The sequence below is a fragment of the Motacilla alba genome, chromosome 9, assembly GCF_015832195.1.
Source record: "Motacilla alba alba isolate MOTALB_02 chromosome 9, Motacilla_alba_V1.0_pri, whole genome shotgun sequence".
Classification (NCBI taxonomy): Eukaryota; Metazoa; Chordata; class Aves; order Passeriformes; family Motacillidae; genus Motacilla; species Motacilla alba.
This window is the reverse complement of record NC_052024.1, coordinates 12,096,795-12,115,434: the sequence shown is the minus strand read 5'-3', so window position 1 is coordinate 12,115,434 and position 18,640 is coordinate 12,096,795.

Sequence of the window (18,640 nt, the reverse complement as noted above, 5' to 3'; positions counted from 1 at the left end):
TGAATTTGCACCTCTGTACCTCAGTACATACTGTTCTCATGGAAGTTTTGTCTGGGCTGTGGATTACTCTTCCTGGGAGTTCAGAGAAGCCACACAGAGGCTGGGCTGGGCACTGGACTGGGAGCTCCCTGCCCTCCCTGGATGGTGCTGAGGGTGAGCACAGCTGAGCAGGGGATAATACAGCCACTGCCCAGTCTGGAGTGTCTGCCTGGCATGTCTTCAGCAGGTTACCCAGGTTTTTTGGTTATTCAGAGTAATCTCCCCTTGCCATTATCCCTAATAATGGGCAAGTGGTCCATTTTTGTGGTTGTAATTAACATTGTTTGCCATTCTGTAGTGTTCTCTAGATATTTTAGAGGTAGGAATAATCTTTCCATTACAAATCATGACTGCAGGTGCTGTGAAGTAGTGGCCCTTTCAGATTATAAGATATCTATTTTGTATGAGAAATGTGTATCTTTGGCAGACTGCTAAATATTACTGCTTAAGTCCATTACAAGGAAGCACAATTTTCTGTAATTTAATTTCCTAAGCCTAATGAACCCAGTAAATTTCCTCTGATGTCTTCCCAAGTTAATATATTAAATCTAATTTATTTGGCAAAAAATTGGACAAATTTCCTCTTAATTGAATTAACCTAGAAGAAAAAAATGTATTGTTATGGAAATCTGGGACTAATAATTCACAGATGTGAAAGTCCTGGGTTTGGTTCCATTCATTTACTAGCTTACAATTGCTATTTTTGTTTCCTATAATTTAACTAAAAAAAAGTCCATTGTACCATGTATGTATTTGAAAAGCTTGATAAATGATAACAAATTAATTTTTTTGTCAGTTAACGTTGCAGAAGATTTTTCTGTCCTAAGTGATTATTTGCATACTTATTGAGTATTATATTTGCCAGTTGATTTCCTTGATATGTTACTGGTATTTTGTGGGCACTGCTAATGAGTGGATGATGCATTTTCATCAGCTATAGAGTATCCCTAGCAATTTTGCTAGAACTCAAAGCGGTACAAAAAGAGTTCTCATTGTTCATGTCTTAATGTTGCAAAAACCAAAGCTCTAAGTCCCCACAGAAGCCAAAGCAGAGCTGTGGCTGGGAGTGGGCTCAGCAGCACAACACAAACATAAGCTTGCCTATGCTGCTGCTTTGATTTTATGTGGCCAGGATATGGATAAGAGGGATATAGTTGCATATTCTCTGGGAAGATAATTCATATTTTTCATGCCAACAGCTATAGTCCTGCTTTCCTGCCACTTCCTCAATACATGTGAGAGGTCTAATGTAAACAATGGAGCCAAACCTCTGACAAATAAATTACAAGGGCCACTAATGAGTGCAAATCCATGTATGACCTTTAGAGCATTCGTGCAGCTGTCTCCACGCTCTGATGTGGCTTGTGCTGGAAGAAACCTAGGGATACCCAGGATTTCAAAATGCCTGTCTACCTCAGCATAATAGAGTTGGTTTCTTTCTGTTTGTGCACCTCGATCAATTTCAGAATTGCTCAGGACAGGATTTGGCTTTAAATCTGTAGGGCAAAGATCTTTAACATTCCTGCATTTAAAGTGACTATTAGTGATACCCAAGATTAATTTACAAATGAACCAGTTTTCCTGCCATAAATTTTTTTCCAGACATTTACATCTTTTCCAGCACAACAGCAATCTTATGAAAAATAGTCAAGAAGCTGTAATACTAAGGTCAACATTTTTAGTATTAAAATCAGTTTACAGTATGTTTGCTTGAAGTGCACATAAATTCAAAGAGGCAAGAAGTATAAACAGAATAGCTGGTTTCTTGGATGCACTCCAATATAATTATAGCTATTCACCCTTGTGACTATTTGTGTGTGTAGCTTAAAGCTATTTGCCTGCCCTAAGGTACGGTAGCAGTATTTTTATACATCTTTGTATCTGATTGAAATGCAAAACTCAGTAAACCTGGAAAGGATGCTAACAAGCTTAAAGAAATGTATGAGTAAAATTAACCAGCAGATTGAATGTGCCTTTTGACATTTGTTAGCAGCACCACCCCATTCCTAGCACAGGTACTTCTCATTCTCTTCAGTTTTGAAACTGAGATATCCCTTAAGGATTTGTCACCAAAATAGTGTATTTCTAATAGGCAATTATGAAAAAAAAATCATCATCAATCACATTTATTGCAAACATCTCATAAAACAGTAAAACATTTATGTGGCTATGGAAGGCAAGTATGTTGTCTTGTAATATATTAAGATTTGCATATAAAGAACAGCAGGCAGCAAACAAGTCTCTTTCCCTTTCTTATGCCATTTATACAAATGCCTTTGATGCAATGTATCTATTTAATTTCCATCAAAATGTTATTGCTGCAACACCTGAGTGATATTGGCTGTCATTAGGTCTCCAAAGCACACCCTGGGAAGGGAGTGGGTGATGCTGCTTCCTCCAGGTAGGGTCCGTCAGCCGTGTCACACCTTGTCACAACCTATCTGTCACCCAGGAGGCAGGGTTTGCCTCAAGCTGATGTGCACCTGTCACTGACACACACACACACACACACACACACACATATATATATATATATACACATTTTTAATTTCCCTCCTCAGTATCAGTTTTTCACCAAGATCAGTAATATCAGCATTTAGCTTTCAGACAGATTGCAGGGGTATTGGGACTCCATATTGTTTCAGTGTGAGTAGGAATGAAAAGCAGTTGCCTGGAAAGTAGCACAGCTCTTTTTGTGGGGGACATGGCAACTGCCTGTCGATACCAACATCTGCTAATCTTCCCCATAATCATCTGTACCTTGTTCTCAGCAAACACTCAAAAATCATTTCCTTGGAACTTTTTTTAATAGCTCAGAGTGCATCTACCGTGAGGCTGTAAGATATAAAATGACTAATAAAATGTAGGGTTATTTCCATGTCAGAGTTGGTAACAACTGTCTTTATCTGGGTTTTTCCACAAGCCTCGAGGTAAAATGAAGCAGGCAGCATTGCAGAGAAGAGAGAAATGAATGACAACACATTGTATAAATCTGTGGGATTTTTTGACACTTGACTTTGTACTATCATTTTAAAAAATTCTGCCTTCTATTTACTTGTCAGAACTGGATTTAATTCTTATATGCTGTAAGGAATTCACCATGTTAAGATATTGATATAACAAATTGCCAAATGTTTTAGAGATTGATTCTTGCTGACCAAAATGGGCTTTCAGATTGGAAGTCTTTTTTTTCCAGAAAACGCCTGCTGAGATAGAAGTCTGACAGCTGCACAAAAGGAATATTCAGTTTGTTTAGTCTGCTCCTATCTAGCAATCAGCAGATGCTATCAAAAATTGTGGTTTTAAAATGAAAATTACCTAAGGATTTGGCAAAGGACCTTGGTTAAAAGGGACTGAGCGGCCACTGTCAGGTGAGTATTACGAGACTGATTGGTTGTTACTTCTGTCAGTCTTTCTTCAAAATTATGACAGGCCACACAGCAGGGAGCAAATGATCATTAATACTTCATCCCCTGGGACACAATAAACTGCCATTCACTTGCATACAAATAAAATACATAAAGCTTGTCAGACAAGGTGACAGAAAAAGGTGCCTTTTCAAAATTATTTTATACTACAGTGGGACGTGATCAGCTAAGACACATTTCTGTATTGTGGGGTGTATGATCTTGACAGCAGCACCTTTGAATTCCTTCTGGTTTAAAAATATATTTCAGTGCTTTTTCTGATGCTTATTTTATTTCATTAGAAGAACATAAGATTTTGAGCACTCCTCAGCTCTGCAGTGGAAACTTAAGAATAGGTTTTGCAGGAAAATATTCCTCTGGAGCCAGTGCTGTTTTTGCCATCCAACCCCACAGCAGAACAATCCAGGCTCTCCATGTGTGCCACTGGGCGCTGGCAGAGGTGACCACCAAGTCCCAGATAAAGCCATGGCCACTGAAAAAGACTCCCAAGCTAAAATACAAGCTGTTCTAAACATCAACAAGCCATTTCCACAATTTTTTTGCAAACAACAAAAATCTAAAAAAAAACCCCAAAAAACAAACCAAACAAACTGTTATGCTGTATTATACTTTTGGTAAGGTCAGAAAGAGGCTGGAATGTGAGGTATTTGCTTAGCCACTGCTTCCAGTAATGTTATTCTGTTCTGGGAAATGCACTGAGAAAGATAATTACTGATTTATGGGGAGACTTAACATATTCTGCCTATAGGGGTGTTTTGTTTTGGGTTTGTTTGTTTGTTTTTTGACACATCTACCAATGAATTATTAGGTGGTTACAGCACTAAAAGTTTTGTGTAGGCAAGGCACATAGGGTTGCCTAACTAGTCTGTGTGGAGCTTCATAATCTCACTGTATTGACAATGAATTCCTTTGGCTTTTACTGGAAAAACAAATTTTCTGACATGCTCTTTATGCTTCAACCCCTTTTACTCCTTTAATATTTCCCTTGGAAATACATGGGATGTGCTGCATATCACTTTGTGCAAGCTTTTGTTTGGAATATTTCAATTCCAGTGAAACTACATTTTTTTAGCAAGCAGAAGATGTGTTATCAAATATTTTGTCTGCTTTGTGAAACTACAGCAGTTTCTATCATAATAACAGATCTCATTTATGGAACTTTGATACCATACTTCATTGTTTATTTCATTTTCAGGGCAGGTGAACAAATTTTCTCTTTTCTTTTACCAAAATTGATTCTGAATTATTGTCTTCACAGTTTGGTTGTCCTTGTTTTTTTTCCTTCTCCCAGTCTTGATGGCAGAGAGAGAACAGACTATGAATGCTGTCTCATGACTGAGATAAAGAAATACTGTAATTTTCACATGAAAGCTTGGTAGATCTGCCTGTATTCTCTCCTTGGATTTCTGTCCCCTCTATGTCCCAGTGTCACTGTTACTATTGTAATGTCACCTACTTCGAGTATCTGTCAATGAAAATGCTATTTAGTACCTGAGAATCAATTGATTGAAAAGTTTTGGTGAGGAATTTGCCAATATTGTGTAAAAAGAAGTAGTTAAATGTTGGTGAATCCACAGCAGCACTATCCATGGCCAGAGAGGAAAGTAAAAATTCTAGCAGGAAATGCTTCTTGCATCACTCCTGCCACAGCTCTCATTTCTGTTCTTCCTTTGTACACTGAATTACCCTGATTCTAGACAGCCACTACACCATTTGAGAATGGAGCAACACAATTAAATAGCACCCTGGAAAAAATATGAGGAGGAGACTGAAGCAATGTGATTTTTCCCTTTTATTCACATGCACTAAAGCAATTGTGGGTTATTGTTTTTTGATCATTGAAGAAATCAAAAACCACCTGCTGATTTCAGGCCTAAACAGAAGAGTAAATATTATACTTAACAAATAAATTTTCTTTTGGCAGAAGTTTAATGTAAAGATGGACTTTTAATAGAATTTCAAAATAGACCTTTTATATTAAAGTCTGTATTCAGGAAACATTCCAGAGAGCAAACCTGGAGACTGAGAGCAGACTGGTTAAGGTAATGACTGCCTTGAATTCAGTGTAAAATGTTGTTAAGTATCATGGTTCACATTGTCTGGGGATTGTGAAGTTCAGTAATGAAATCAGGATGGGATTTTTTTGGGCATAGTATTTTCACTTCACCTTCCTTAAGTCCTCTTCCTTCTGCTTTGTGCATGCAGAAGCATGAAAGCTAGGACTGATTAGGTGGCATTGGCCTTGCAAAATCCCCAGAAAAATACTAATGTTAATGAGAATTGTATGTATTACCCCCTGCTTACTGCAGTGACAATTCACTCCTATGATACTGTCAAACGTTGCAAAAACCAAATAAACCTGATAGCCCAATAATAAATAATTGCTCAAGATGCCTTTTTTTTTTTCTATAAAATGCAATAGCTAAATCCTCAGCTAGATTGAATTCGCCTCTCTCCACTGAGTTCACTGCTGCTAAACTGATTTACAGTTGTTGAGGAATTTGGCAGTTGTGAGTCAAGCTGCAAAGTTCTGTCAAATCTGTTTGGGACGTGGATGGAAATGAGCATGGGGTTTCAAATGTTAAAAAGCAGCACTGGTTAGAAAAACTCCCGACAACTCAAATCCCTGCTTGAAAATCCTAAACTACACTGCATATGTTCCAGCAATTTGCTCACCCCGCAGTATGTTGTACTCACTGGATGAAGAAAACTTCTCGTGAGAATGTTTGAAATGTCACTGAGGTTCAGTGTGGATCAGGGTGCAGGTGGCTCTACAAAGGCTCTGCTCAGGGGATGTGTTTATACAGTTGCTGCTGACGGATGGTATTGATTGGCCAGGCGACTCATAAAACAAGCGACTTCACTTTCATCTTGGTGCTTTCTGTTCCTTCAGTAGATAGAAAAGTGGTTTTGATTATTCACATCATCCATTTTAATACTTTGTTTTACTCTTATCCACCCACTCTCTCACAACCAAGTAATATTCTCATCTTCTCATTGTAGAAAACTTGCAAAGGAGGCAAGAGTGGGCAGATAGATAAGAAATTTTTGAGAATTAAACGGTGGTGTTGCCTCACTGGTAAGATTAGTAGAAGTCAAAACATGTTGAAATCTCTACCATTCGAGATTGCCTGAGTCACCTTCAGGATGACAGAGCACTTGACAGCAGCTGAGATTTGGGTATTGGCACAGTGTCTCTGGTGTTCATTCACATATCTCAAGCTATACAGCACTCACCTCCTGCATCAGTCCTTGCACCCCTGGAACAGGCACGAGGAATGTACGTCCTGCATGGGCACAGATATGTGCTTCAACACTGCAGTGTCACAGGCTGCACTGCTTTCCACCAGGCAATATATTTTTCTCCCACGACAAATTTTTCAGCTTTCATATAGCTTGGGAGTTGTGTAAAGAGCTTGAGGTCTTTTAATGCTTCTGGGTTTTGCAGTTTGTTCATCCTCAGAACAGAGAGATGTGATCCATATTGTAATGGGAATTTTGATGATGTCAATTACAATTGTCCATTTTTAATGTATTAATGGGTAATGAAGAGAAAGTGATATCACATGGCTATGTGCAAATCAGAAGACAATGCCTGAGTTGACTAAACTAGAGGGAAAACTCTTGGTTTTGGGAACAAAATATTCTTTGGCTGTTTTGCAGTTGCCAGCTTTAGTTAATGTGAGCTATTTACTAGATGCATGCTGTCATCAGGGTCTGTACGTTCTACTCATCATCTTCCCAGACAGACTTACTAAGGAGTACTGCATGGGCTATCTGCTAATTCTGTCACACCATGGGCTTGAGTCAGGCTTGATGAAAGAGACCTTGAAATTTGAGGTTTTTGTACTTTGTGCATGCTTGCCTGGAGCTGCTCTTTCAAAAATTTGCCCTTGGAGCTTTGAGTTTCTCCACAGTTATATTTTTTAAATGCTCACTTTTAACAAGCATAAGTAAAAATTATGAAAGCTACAAAATCTTTGCTGTTTTCTGGCTTCACAAAAAAAGAAAAATGCATGAAGTAAAGAAATAACTTATGCAAGAGCAAAGAGTTTCTAGGTGGACTGGTTGACAACTCCAAGGAAAAGCAGCAGGTTGAGAAAGAGCATTTCTCCTGTCCCTGGAATGGCCTTACAGACAAATATAAAGCAGTAACAGTCTCAGCTACAGTAAATAAAAATACACAGGTGTGTTCTCATTCAGAAATATCTTCCTATACATGGCACAACAGTAAAATGAGATGGGAGAGTTCCTAAGTCAACTCACAGAAGGGATTGTTCAGACAAAGCTGTAGGGAGCGTGACTTTTCTGCGGTTTTTCCTTTTTTTCTTTTTGAGATGCTCCCTTTTCCTTCAAGCTAATTTTAACTCTAAGCCAGCTGTGATTATTTTCTTTTTAAATCAAGATGAGCTTTAAGGAGAAGGGGGGCAGGGAAACAAGAATCAAAAGCTGCCAAGTAGGAGCCCTCCCTTCTGTGCATGGAGTCTGCTGGAAAGCACAATTGCAGAGTCCTGCTGAATGGCAGGAAAAGCTGCCACACTCTCCTGTGACAAATATACAAGTAAAATGATCAGAAAACCCAAAACCAAACAAACCTTCCCACCCCCATACTCCCCCCCCCAAAAAAAAAGAACAGCTTTGCAAAACCTTACTGTATGCCTCCTTCATGTTTAGTATCCAATCCTGAATGTGCAGCACTGATTTAGGGTACTGTATAGACTTTTTATGCTTCTTTGATTCCCCTGCCAGCTCAAACTGTCTGTCAGAAGTAATAATTTGTGAGTGGGAGAAAAAAAGTTGAGCTGCTAACAGAGGATGCATATTCCCCATCCCCAGTAAAATAACCCAGGAACCCATGTCAATGAGGCATAAGGTTTGTAATGAATTGGGCTGATGGAAATGATGTGTTCAAGTGTATCTCCCTGAGTTCATTACCTTAATGTAATATACAGTGGCAAGAATGATACCTATGATCATTCCAATTAAAATTAAAGTTTTGTGCTTTTCTGTGATGCAAGCTAGTGCTGTGAAAACATGAAACACACCTCATAAATGCCACCCAGCTGCAAAAGTGACAAAGTGAGTCTGCCAGCTTTTCCTAGAGGCAGCCAGAATAATAGGAATGGCTGCAACTGGCTTTTGTTATTGCTGGAAGCTCTGGCAGCTCACCAAGCATGGTAAGACCAAGGCAGTCAGACTGTGATAGCATTGCTCAACAAGTGATTAAAATACACTGGGGAAGATGTGGAAAAATATACTCTTAAATGGAAATGAAAAGAAAGTAAATATCACTGTAAGTGTATGGTATGTGGATACCACTAAGAGAAGGCTGTAACAAGTGAGGATAGCACACCATCCTGCTCAAAAGAAGTATAGGATTAAAGCTTTGTTCTGTTTGAGCTCACTGCTTGTTAATAAAGAGTGGATGGTAACTGAGGAGATGAAGAGACTGTATTGTGAGATACCACAGAGCACGGCATGTGTGATGTTCCTTCTGAAGCCATAATAACCATTTGATTTTTGACCCTGAGGTGAATTTTGTGTACTCATATGCATGAAGGAGGTGAAAGGATATGCACTGAGCTGTGCCCTTCTTTCCAAACTGTGTTTTTAGAAGTGATATAATTGAGGCATAAATAAAATAACAAAGAAGGCTTTTGTAGACATGTATTATTATTTCAAACTACCAACAGTTGTCTTTGCACTTGCTGGTATTTTAGAGCCCTGAATTTAAATGGCACAGCTCTCTTTTACCATCTCCTGTAAAAAACACTCAATAGGGAACACATCTATAAGGGAAAATTCCAGAAACCAGGTCTGTATAGCCAACAGTCCTAAGAACTTTGAGTTCCTTGCTCATCTCCTCTTTGTCCTGTGACATCTCTGAAAATAAGGAATACAGCCCTAAAATTGGCACTAGGTGAGTCCATATCCTTTCCCCAACATTAAAATGGGGCCTAGGGCCGGGTGGTTGCTTGAAGTGCCTGCCATTATATGGGATGCCAAGAGCCCAGCCCCTGCTGCTTTCCATTCAGAGGAATGGGAAACCTACGGATAAATCTCCACCTGCAGCTGCCACAGGCTCTCTGTAATTAGGCAAGAATTGTACTAATATTATAAAATCAGATGGCCTCATCTCTCTTTCTCTCTCTGGCTGTTTTTTTTTCTGCAGGTGTCAGGAGCACTGAACTCTCCCCTTGTTCAATCACTTTGAGCAGCACAGGCAGCACTTTCCCAAAGCTCCTGGAGCTGGCACTCTTCCTGCTCTAGAGGTTGTCTTCTGCTGCCTGGTCAGTGCTGCATCCCTGTTCTGTGCTGTGAGCTATCCAAGCCATGGTGTCTGCTGTCAGTACACACCCACCCTTTCCTTCTGTTGGAGATTTCAGGCACGGTTTGCTGTTAGACAGGTGCAGCTGGCTTTGTTCTCTGCAGCAGAAGTTTTTTGGCAGCATTTATTGACTGAGATGGGAGACCAAGCAGTATCAGTGCATCCTTTCTGCATCTGAGGGATCTCTGTGCTGAAAGGAATGGGAGAGAAACTGGATGGTATGATGCAATGCCAACTCTTTCAAAACTCAACACAGAGTGCGGTTCTGGAGAACCACCTTAATCAAATTATTAGTTTGTTCCTAGAAGTGGTTCAGAAAAATACATTTTACCACAAAATGTTCCTGCCTTTCTCATCATATTATCCTTCTCAGGATCACAGTCTATGATAAGCAGTGAATTTATGAATACTAAAAACTTGAAATTTCCTAAAGATTCTTAGTAATAGTGGCTGATATTTCATTTTTTTTCCCTTGCAAAACCCAAGCCTCAATGCCATTTTAGAATCTAATAATTTAGGTTTTGTCCATTACTTCTGGTTTTTGCTTTGGCAAGCCTTTATTTGAACAAGGAACTGGGCAGATCTCTTGATAACATAGAGGGTATCAAATCTCACCCTGAGAGGTTGGTATTTATTCTGAAGTGGTCTAAATACTGTTTGTTAAAACAATCTACAAAATCTGCTTTTTTTTTTTCTCTATATTTCTTAATAAAGGAAACAAGATGAGGATCTGTTCTTCAATTAACCTTTTCCTGTCAGACTAAAATTTAAAATAAGTTTAGATTCAACACAAAGCCTGCTAATTAATGCCTGCTTTTCTTACCTAAATTTGGGCTAAATCACAGTGACTTCTATGCTTTAAAGGTTTCCTTCTTGCTGCCTGAAAGATAACTTCTGTAAGCAAAAATTATGAGCCAGTTTGGAAATTACATTTATTTCTGCTGTTTACAGGATCCTCAAACCTTCTTACTGCAGCAAGCATGCAAAGGTTATAGATTGTGCTTTGGGAGCACCTGAAGCCATGAGCAGTTCACCCTCCCTCCTGGCACTGGCTGTGGGAGCTGAACTGGGCACAGACTGGGAAAGGTTTATGGAAGGCACTGTTCAGAGACCTTTTAGTTTGTGCAACCTGCAGTTGCCCTTCCTCTCAAGTAAACAATGAGGGAATACGTCCATGCTGTGCAGAGCCCAGGACTGTTAAATGACCTTTTTCATCTTTTCCTGAAGGTGAGTCTATTGCTTTCATTTTTTACGTTCACTCAGTAACAGATTTATGACACTTTACAGATTAACCTGCACATTTCAGAACATGTAAATGGATCTAAATGAAGTTGCAGATAAAAACACACATATCCCATGCTTTGAATGTCCTGAAAAGGGCTTTTCAAACAGCAGACTAGGTAGAACATATTTTTCTGCATTTATTTCTTACATTGGTGTAAAGACAGGGATTTTGAGAGCTGGATGAATATGACAATAGCAGAACATAATTTTAAATTGATAAATGAGAAGAACAAACCATGGTAACATAATGCCCCCTATGGTTTGTAAGGAAGTATGTACAACAGCTTTAAGGGCAATGCTTTCCTACATACCTTCTCTTAGCAGAATCAGAATTCTATGTCATGCTCCTCAGCTAGAGAGGAAAAAATACTTGGTTGGATTTTACTAATAAATAGGTCAGATACTGTTAATTTAGATGCTTTAAATCTCCTCTTCCTTTTTGGAGACGGAAAGCACTTGGGATCAGAAGTGATGTGGAAGCGGCTGAGTTCGGCCCTCGCTCAGCGGCCGGCTCGGGGTGGGGAAGGGCCCCGGGGAGCGGCGGCGCGGAGGGAGCGCTCTGTAAAGGAGGGAGCGGCCGCTGGATGGCAACATCCTCCCGCACACGGAGCGGGACAGCGCCGGGCGCCGGGGACACGGGCATGGGACAGGGCTGGGCACCGGGTATGGGACAGCGCCGGGCACCGGGCATGGGCACGGGACAGCGCCGGGCGCCGGGACTGTGCAGGGGACCGGCGACAGCGCTGGGCACCGGGGACAGCCACGGGACAGGGGCACGCAGGGCTCTCCTCCGCCGTGGGCTGTGGATGCGGATGCAATGTCCGCTGGGGAATTCCCTTGCTGCAGGGTTTCCTTCACTCTCCTGGGGGTCCCTCAGGAAGCCCTTCCAGCAGCGCTGGGCACAGCAGGTTTGCAGGGTGCGGATCACCCAGCAGTCAATTATGCAGGAGATGATGTGTGAATAATGTCAGGACACTTTGCTGATAAATTAGTGCTTGTTTTTTACCCTGCTACCCCATGTCCCATCGAAAGGCAAGCCTTGCCTCTTGTGCCCTCAGTCCCTTTGTGGTGCCAGTGAGGGCAGGAGCAGCACCCCAGAGCCAGGAGAGGAGCAATCCTGCCCATCCAAGCCCCGTGGGGTGAGGGCAGTGCCCAGCTGGGCTGCCCTGTCCTGGAGGGTGAAGTGATCCAAGACCTAAACTGGATTAAATGAATTTTGCCCATCTTTGAGCTGTGGACTTGGAAACACCTCAGGGCTGGTTCTCTTTCAGTTCCCACAGAGCTCACGAATTCACTTTTAAGCCTTCCCAGAGAAAAAAGAAACGGCTGATCCTTGTATGGTGGAGAACTCGGGGGAGACCCACAGGTGCCTATCAGTGCACATGTAATAAAGTGAGAAAAAATCCCTGAGGGTTGTTGCAAGTCTCCAAGGAGTCCTGGAGCAAATATGTTCAAGTGAAACATTTAAGCAAGTTGGCTTTGTGTCATGTGATGGAGGAGATGTCTCCCCGGCCCAGAAGATTGAAGATTGTTTGAAGATTGTGTCTTGGATCGTTTTGTATTTGATTATGCATTTCTATTTCAGTAATTACTAAATGACTGAATTTCAGTAATTACTAAATTACAAAAAGTCATGGTTATCATATATTTATGTGTTTGCAACCTGGGGGCTGGGAGACACAAAGTGGGAGTCACTCACTGGCAACAACTGTTGTCAGAACATAATGAAAATTACTTTGGTCTTCTGCTTTTAAGATGGACATCTGCTAGTAAACTGTGTGCAGACTGATTAAAGAGTAAGTACAATTAGAGCTCTGAAAAGCCACAGACATTTCATTTTGCTGTCAGTTTATGATAATATGATAATAATAATATATAAAAATATAATACAGTATTTATTATTATGATAATCCTCTTGCTACCTTGCAGGTGCCACCAAGTCCATACCTGGAGCAGGGAATGCCTCTTCCTCACTCCTTCTGCAGCAGTCATGTATGTGTTAGACTGGGACCGAAAATACATTTCATAGCTAAAATTGCCATGGATAAGGTTGTATAAGTGGTTATTTGTTATTTCAGCTACTGGTCCATGGGCATGTATACAGTTAAAGTTTAAAATCCATGAAAAGACATATTCACAGGGTTTGTGAAAAATGAGACCGTTTTCCTTCCCTTAATGACAGGGATCTCAAATGAGTTGTGTTGTCAATGGGAGAGCAAGAGGTTATATAGTTTTCCATAATCTATAAAGCTTCTTCAGAATCATGTCATTAGCTTTCCTGTGGCAGAGCACAGCAGAGCTAATAATGCAATTATGGTTCATGTAGTTAAACTATGCTACTGATATTTTTTTTTTCCCAGGAGGCCTTCATTTCTGGCAATTCTAATCATCTTCATTGTACAGCTGTATAGATTCCATGTTTCACTCTGAGGAAAATAAAATTGCAAATAAATACCATCTTTCCTAATGTCTCTGTAAATGCCAGATTTAGTAACCATTAACCAAATGTTGGAGTCCATAAAATGTAATGTATAGTTCTGTGTGTATATATATATATATATATATATATATATATATATATATATATATATTTATATATGCCACACTCACATACTAGTCACCAGAACAAACTATTGTGGTGGAATAAACAAGAGTATAATTTCTTCCAGTATTTCATTATTCTGATTTCTTGCTGCTATAATTAATACATTTTCTGTTTTTGACATGCCAAGTCTCTCCCTGGCTTTCTACTGTATTCAAACTGTAAGTATCAGAGTAAAATAGTATAATTACTACATAAAAATGGTGTGTGTGTGTTTAGCAGGACGGGGATTCTTTTGAACAAATCTGGGACTTGGAGCTCTGTATCTGGTTCTGTATTACCTGATACTCAAGAAGTATAAGAGCTGGCAAGCACAGGCTAATAAGATGTTATTTAGTCTATTATTAAGCATTAATTTAGTACTCCTATTAATGAAAAATTACTTTAAAAAAATCTATCTGTGCCAGTCCCCACTACAGCAAAAATATCAATCCTGAGATGTTGAAACCCTAATTAAAAAAACTTAAAACATGAAATAAGGATATTCCCTGCTTCTGTGGTCTCAGTCTTCCATGATTCAGATTCTTCTGAGAAGATAAAATTTTAGAGCAATGAATCTCTGAAAGCGCTGCCCTGTTTTCTTGTGTGGAGGGGAAAGTTTCTCTAAACTTCTGTATTTTTCTGAGTAAACTGCCATACACATTACAAAGCCTTTCAAAAAGATGCATAATAAAGTGATGATAAGGCATGTTAATAATTCTGCTGACAGTCATCCTTCTTTAACATGCCTGGGACATAAACAGTAGGAAATAAACACAGACAATAATTGCTATTAGGTGCCTGAAGAAAAAACAAAGATATGAGAGGGACGTGCTAATTAGCCTTCCTCAATGGACCACATGGAGATGAGATGAAAATAAAAATAAAGCAAACAAAGCTGAGGTATTTAGACAGCTTGCAAGAAGTTGTTGTCTATGACAATGAACTGTCCATGGTTTTAAAGTCCTTAGAGACAATATCTGAGACAGTATCTGTCATTTTCCTGCATACATCAGAAGCAGGGTAGCACCAGGGTGTCACTTTGGGATCTCGTGGGATATACAACAGAACTGATCAATCCTGAGGGAGCTGGGATGGGGACACAGCAGGACCAGCTTCCTACCAGAGCATCTTGTTATGGGAATACAGCAGCTCCTGCCATTCCCCTCTCTGTGAGTGCTGGAGGAGAGAGGAACTGTGCAGCCGTGGGCTGGCAGACATGGTAGGGAAGGTCACATGGCTTTTCCATTACAGCACATACTTTTAAGTTGTTCACATATTTCTACAAACTCTGTTCTTGGTAATTGTCTTCCTGTTACACACTAACTGTTTTGGCTTCTGTACTTCTGTAAAACATTGAAAAGATTCAACCTGGGAGTTAGAAAGCAAAATGCTGTCAAGACATACTAATTAGAAAAATTGTGCACACACAACCTCCTAGTGTTCACTTTTGCTCTCATTTGTTTTACAGATGGTGCTAGGTCAAAGAAGCAGCGTGTCTTTGCAGGACAAGCAGTTCTGAAGTTCTGAGCATCTCTACATTTTCATGTATGCACAAGTTTTCTCCTTAGCTTTTCTTGCTTACCTAATCACATTGGTGATTTGTGATTTGCTAACATTTTCCTCTTCTCTTTTACTTGGTATAACAGGCGATCTGCAAAGTGATTTGCAGGAATCAAAAGTACAAATTTGTTGCTTTTGGGATCAAGAACAAATGGAAAAACTTCTTGTGGTTTCGATTTTCTTTTTTTTTCCTTTGCCAGTAATTGACCTGTGATACAGAAAGAGAGGAATAGAAAACAAACCTGGAAAAAAGAATCAGGTTTCCAGATCTGCTTTAAGCAGACTAATGCATGAACATGTCTATAAAAACGAGTGATTGGACCAGTAATAAAGTGGCTGCTTGGTGCCCACTGAATGGTCCTGGCAAACTGAGGCACAAAACACTTACTGTGTAGCTTGGTGTCCCAGATAAGTTCCTAGGATTTTGTTTGATCCTAGTTGGGATGCTATGGGTAACTGTTATTGTATGATTTTTCTGGAAAATCCACAGTAGATAAGGATTGTAATAAATTCCATGTTTTTCCACTATTGGTTATTGATGGGAAATAATATGAAAAATAAAATTACCTGGAATCCTGCAAGGATTATTAGTGGGCCACTGACACCCCTTCAGTAGGTAAAATGTCTTAAATGCAGAAAATGCAAAACCAAAACATTTTCAGATTAAAAGAAAACACTCATAGTTGTGCTGTACTATTGGGCAGAATTTCAAAACATTGATACTAAATGTAGAAAATGCATTGGATTCAGGTTCTTAGTTCCTTTTGTTATTTTTTAGGGGATGAAAAGCTTTATCAGAACTAAGCTCATCTAAAACTTATTATTCTTTCAGTGTGCTAATTAATAGAGCAGGATCATGGATTTGTTAATTAAAATAAGATACCTCAGGGAAACTGAAATTAATTTTGCTGTCCTAATAGAGTTACCATTATGCCATTAAGTCTTATGGATGTCTTATCTACTTCTCTTTTCTTCCTTCCCTCAAAAAGTAAAATGAATTTAGAATCAGAATATTGAATGGTGATTTTCTGAAGATGTGGAGAAGATCAACTAATAATATTGGAATAGCTTGGATTTCCAAAAATGGTAGAATGTGGCCTGCATTTGAGTGTCAGGACTGATCCCCTGCTGTGCTCAAGATGAGCACAGAACTGTTCTGCTTTGGCTCACCTGCTCTGAGCTGCTCTGGGTAAGCTGTGAACAGTCCCTCCAGCTGCCTGCTAGAGTCACCTGGTAATGTTGCCTTATGCTTTCCAGGGATGGAACTAGCAAAATGAACCATTGGGCAGGCACTGCAATGGCTGCTAAAAATCTGTATTGCACCTTAAATGGAATGCCTTTGATGGAGGGAAAGTGGGATCTGGCAGCAGATCCTGTAGTGGACTGCATGTGTCCATGCTGGTGACTCAGTTCACAGGGAGTGTTTTAGGAGAGTCTCCTGCTCAACTTGGGAGCCAAAGCCCAGAGCTCCTGAGCACGGGGAGTCCTGGATGTCTCCTCTTGGTGCAGGTTTGCTGCTGCTGTGCTGTGCTCTTGGTGCAGCTTGGGCTGGCCAGACCTCACCTGGACCTGGCTTGGCAGGATGTCATGCTGCTGACCTGACAAGCTGGTGCCAACATCAATTTCAAATTTTTTTTTTACATTTTTTACAGAAGGAAAAGCACCTGACATAGCCCCAGTGTTTTCTGATATCTGGCATTTCACTACTCTCGCTTCCAATTGAGATGTTTCACAGAAGAGAAAGGGAAAAGGAGGGGTAAGTGTGAGAGAAGCACTAGTTTTTCCTCTACAGCAAAGCCCAATTCTTCAAATTTTGCTTGATGAATTTTCAATGCCAGCAAAGAAGTTCTCCATGATCTCCAAGAGTGTTAATTGCAATCTGTATCCAAGACTTCTGTCATTCAATGTACTAGAAGACAGAAATAATCTTACTAATATACTAGTGTATACTGAGCACTTTATCCCATTTCATCATAGGCATAAAAGTGTAAAATTTAATTTGAGACAAGCACTAAATCTAATGTTAGGGACTGCTGAGCAGTTGCAGTTTGTTTAGTCCTGTCAAAGCTTCTAACTTCCAAGGAAGAATGTCTGCTGTTTGCTTTCAGCCTGTAAAGGATTAAGAGGCATTGGCTGCATTGAGGACAAGATGCAGTTCTGTTACTGTTCAGTTTGTGTTTAGTCAGCAGACAGAATTTGAGATGTTTTGCAAATTTCAGTTGAACGTGGCAGCTGGTTTTAGGCAAAAGTAAAAATAATAACAGGTGGAATTAATTTCAGCTTCCCAAAATAAATTAATGACAGTTTACTAAAGTAAGCAGAAAAGTATCCTAAAATATCTTTGTTTCCAGTGTACAGTCAAATCAAGTATACAGTGGACCTCCAATGTGCTCTTGCCACAGAGAAAGTTGTTCTTTCTCACACTCAAAGCCAATTAATATTAAAGGATATTTATCTGGAGCAAAATAGATCTTCAGGATAGATTCACCTTCAAGATAGATGTGTTCATTATTTAGAACAAAATCACTTAGTTATGAGAGACCAGTTTGGAAATTTCTTCATGACCAGTGGTGAGCTTTGGAACAGATTTTGGTGCAAGACACATTCAAGTCTTTTATGCTGCTGCTTCCTGGCCTTATTTTTTGTTTAAATCACAGGGTCTGCTTACATAAGTCTTGATGGCCACATTTCTTCTGCTTTTTATTCTAAAACCTGCTTAATGTGATTAAAATTGAAATATTTGGGTGAGGGGATGAATTCAGTTTTTTGGACTAACTGCTTTGTGCAGCTGTTTCAGAACTGGTAGGAAACAAGGAGATGCATGAGCTTAGTGGCAGTGCCCACAGCCCCTTGAAGGCTGTATTTGCGTAAGAACAAGATTTTAGAGATTATTAAAAAAAACTTTAAAACTCAGTGTGACAGAAATATACTTCCAAAAAAAACCTTGACAAAACCAAAAACCAAACACACCTGTTCCCCTAAAACCCCCCAGAGAGACAAACCCCATGCCAAAGCCTTTTTTTTTCCTGAGTCAAGATTTGGTGTGGAAGCTGCTTTATGAATCTCTGGTGCATTGTTGTATTTCGCTGACATCTGTATGTAGTTTCTGATCCACATCAATACTTGCCGGGGTAGCATTAAAACCTCTCATATGTATTCAGTACCATGTGCCATCTCTAACCACAAACTCGAAAGGTTTCTTCCCTTCCACAATCACTTTGAGATTGCTATTTTGATCCCATTTCTCCCAGCCGAGTTGAATGCAAAGTAAAGATCAGGTTGCTGGAGAGCTGCTATTTCAAAGATTGCCTTTTGCTGTTAATTGGTGCACGACAGGCACCTTGTGTAGCAGCTCCTGGCAGTGCTACCTCAGGAGGCGGCTCCGAGCGGCACCGGGAGCTGCCTGCGGAATTCCAG